Raw genomic sequence first — 4,087 nt, forward strand, 5'->3', positions numbered from 1 at the left:
CTGTCTAAATATCCTGAGGTAAATTACATGACAAAAACACATATGACAGTGTTAGAATTTACAACCAATTAAAATGTTACTTTCGTTTTGTACTTTTATGTGCTGACATTTGATTGGTTATGTACATGAATATATATGAAAAATGAGAGGGAAACACGGCCATTTTGACTAGTACTACCTGAGGTACATTTATAAAGGATTTTCTCTCAAAACTTCAACTGCTTTCTGAAAGGTAAGTTGTTAATTTGTAAGGGGAACTATGTTGTGCACTTTAAGTTAATTTGGAAAAACGTTTTCTGATAGTTATTTACTGTCCCTCTGTTATAGTTATAGATTGAGATAAGCTTCTCTGTTATAGTTATGGATTGAGTTGGGCTTCTCTGGTATATTTATGAATTTACTTAGGCTTCATCACATGCACTTTTTTATATTTCTACTTCCTGCCTGAAACCATACACTGCCCAAAGATAACTTCACTGTTAAAAACTCAGAAGTACCTGTCTCAACTTAAACACAACAGTACCCTAACTCTACTGATATAGTTATTTTTTATGCAATTTACAGCAAGAAAATGGAAGGGAAAGAAGAGTCCATTAATATTTCTTTTGAAATTATGGTTGAGAACAATCCTGAAGAAGTTATAGTTTACATGGATTTCATGGATGAGTCTCTGGACCAAGAATTAATTGACTGTATGGAAACCATAGAATCATGCAATCAACATTTTGAGGAGATTCCAGACAATCTGATGTTGGAAGTTCTATTACATTTTGAAAATTATGAAGAATACATTTATATTTAATAATTAAAAATAGTTTGAGACATTATTCATTTTTATATGTAATTCATGAAGTAGTACAAAAATGATTATAATATAAAGTGAGACTTATAGTATACTGTGCAACTTTTTTGTGTTACATAGTAAGTTTGCTCATAGTTACTTCCTTTCTCCCACTATATTATCTCCAATGTGTATTTGACATCTCTTTTTCATCTCCTGCCTCCTTTCTCTCACTGTCTGTCTCTAATGCACCATATCACCGCCAATTTTGTGTAGATTCAGAGTAAAATGTAATACTTGAAAACATCATAAGGGAGCAGGGTAGACTACCCATGAGCCCCTAGGCCTTCTCAGGGAGTGCTTAAAGGATCTGTTTCTGCTTTCCTGACAGACTATGGTATGGATTCCATATACCACAATAACTTCTGTAACAACATGCAAGATATCTACAGAGGAGACGGTGTACATTGAATTTAAGACTCTGCATTGGTACCTACATGTTGGTACTTAAATCACCCATACAACACAACAACGCTATTCAGAGATACCCTACCTCTAAGCACTTTAAATTATTATTTTACTGTTTCACTGGGTTTTCCCCATGGTACGCTCCCCGGTGCGCGTACCGGGTGCTCCCCCCGTGAAAATCGAAAAGAAAAAAAAATGTTTTTGCCCCGCGTGGCCCTTTTATGGCCCCCACATCAAACCTATGGGGTCAGGGGGGTCTACCCTGCCCCCTTTTGGTAATTTCCCCCTTTGTTTTTGCCACCTCTTGTGTCTCGATCCTACCGAGACACAAGATGGCGGCCGCTCCGGACTGTTTGGAATGTTGACAGACACCCGAGAGCCAATCAGCTTTCCGCTCGCGAACTCGCGTAGCGCACTGGAGCACGCCCCGGTGCGTGTACCGGGGCAAGCTTATAGATATATATATTTTTTTTTTAACCTAAATTACTCAAAATCCACTGGAGCACATATCTTGAGACATAGCAAAGGCACATCGGGCTACCAGTCCCTACAATTTTGCCAAGTTTGGTGGAAATCCATTCAGCCGTTTGGGCTAAAAGTGAGTTCAACCGCCCTATGGAAATTAACATGGGGAAAATACGTTTTGGGACCCCCCTTTTATATCAGCCCCCGCTTGACGAATCCCCCCCAAACTTTCAGGGAAGGAGCACAGCGAAGCAAATTTCAGGAAAATTACAGGCAGATCCCTCAATCGGCGCCAAAGTTATTCCCAATAGAATGTTGCGGATTTCCTATGGAAAACAATCCTAACTATAACTACCTACTAGTAGGTAATATATATATATATATATATATATATATATATATATATATATATATATATATATATATATATATATATATCCAAAACTGTGCAGGTTCCCAACTTTGACGAGCAGCCACACACGAACACAGTTCAATATTCTTTATTTCATCAACTTGCCAGCAGGTACAAAACAGCGATGTTCTCCCCCATCTGCTGCCAAACGCGTTTCGAGAGCTGCCGCTCTCCTCATCAGTGGCTAAGTGCACCTTAGTCCATGGCGCGCCTCTTTGTCATTCAGTCCCCGCCCACTGGGCGTGTCATATTCTCAGCGGCATTCTGGGCTCTGTAGTCCTTTCATTTGGTGAGGCGTGTACATGGAAATATGGGCGAAATGTTCCCAAGTGGGAGGGAGTGCACACTGCTGGCTGTCACCTGCCCCGACTCTCAGTGGATGAAAGTATGTTGCGCGGAAATCCCTGCAATGCCCAACGCTGTCCGTGTCCTCGTTTGCCCCATGTAGTTGGCAAAATAGGTTCTGCCACAGCAGCAGGCTGCTCCTCAGGACCGGGGCGGCCGTTAACTAATCCAAAACTGTGCAGGTTCCCAACTTTGACGAGCAGCCACACACGAACACAGTTCAATATTCTTTATTTCATCAACTTGCCAGCAGGTACAAAACAGCGATGTTCTCCCCCATCTGCTGCCAAACGCGTTTCGAGAGCTCCCGCTCTCCTCATCAGTGGCTAAGTGCACCTTAGTCCATGGCGCGCCTCTTTGTCATTCAGTCCCGCCCACTGGGCGTGTCATATTCTCAGCGGCGTTCTGGGCTCTGTGGTCCTTTCATTTGGTGAGGCGTGTACATGGAAATACGGGCGAAATGTTCCCAAGTGGGTGGGAGTGCACACTGCTGGCTGTCACCTGCCCCGCCTCTCAGTGGATGAAAGTATGTGCGCGGACATCCCTGCAATGCCCAACGCTGTCTGTGTCCTCGTTTGCCCCATGTAGTTGGCAAAATAGGTTCTGCCACAGCAGCAGGCTGCTCCTCACGACCGGGGCGGCCGTTAACTAATCCAAAACTGTGCAGGTTCCCAACTTTGATGAGCAGCCACACACGAACACAGTTCAATATTCTTTATTTCATCAACTTGCCAGCAGGTACAAAACAGCGATGTTCTCCGCCATCTGCTGCCAACGCGTTTTGAGAGCTGCCGCTCTCCTCATCAGTGGCTAAGTGCACCTTAGTCCATGGCGCGCCTCTTTGTCATTCAGTCCCCGCCCACTGGGCGTTCTGGGCTCTGTAGTCCTTTCATTTGGTGAGGCGCGTACATGGAAATACGGGCGAAATGTTCCCAAGTGGGTGGGAGTGCACACTGCTGGCTGTCACCTGCCCCGCCTGTCCGTGTCCTCGTTTGCCCCATGTAGTTGGCAAAATAGGTTCTGCCACAGCAGCAGGTGTTCTCCCCCATCTGCAGCCTGCTTGGGAACATTTCGCCCGTATTTCCATGTACACGCGAGCGATGGGGTATTGTTTGTCATGATGTCCAATTGCCCTGAGGTGTTCCAAAACTCTCTTCTTGGCTTTAATGGATACTGGAAAGTATGGACACTCAAATAGTGCGTACATATGGACATTGAATTATGATAATTGTTTGGATTATTGTGGAAACCGAACATGTACGATGAAAGAAACCATGGAATATAGATTTATAATTTTGGTATTGTTGGGGCCCACTTGGGCATGAAATCATCGCATATTGCGGGAACTACGCAAGTGTGGTCAAAATACAATTGGAAAGGGACCACATATGATATCACACGGGTGATGCTTTATTTTACGTTTTGGCCCACTGGGGCAATCAGACTATATGACCTATAAGCACACCATGCAAAGTTAAGCGCTATGAACGTTGGGAGTTGTAGTCTCGAAAATGCGGGACTACAAACTAACGAAGAGTAGATATTTAATTTTCGTTTGTTCACCATTATAATGTAATGCAGATACCGGAATTTATGGTAAATAAGAATGTTATCAT

The sequence above is a fragment of the Lissotriton vulgaris genome, chromosome 11, assembly GCF_964263255.1.
Source record: "Lissotriton vulgaris chromosome 11, aLisVul1.2, whole genome shotgun sequence".
NCBI lineage: Eukaryota > Metazoa > Chordata > Amphibia > Caudata > Salamandridae > Lissotriton > Lissotriton vulgaris.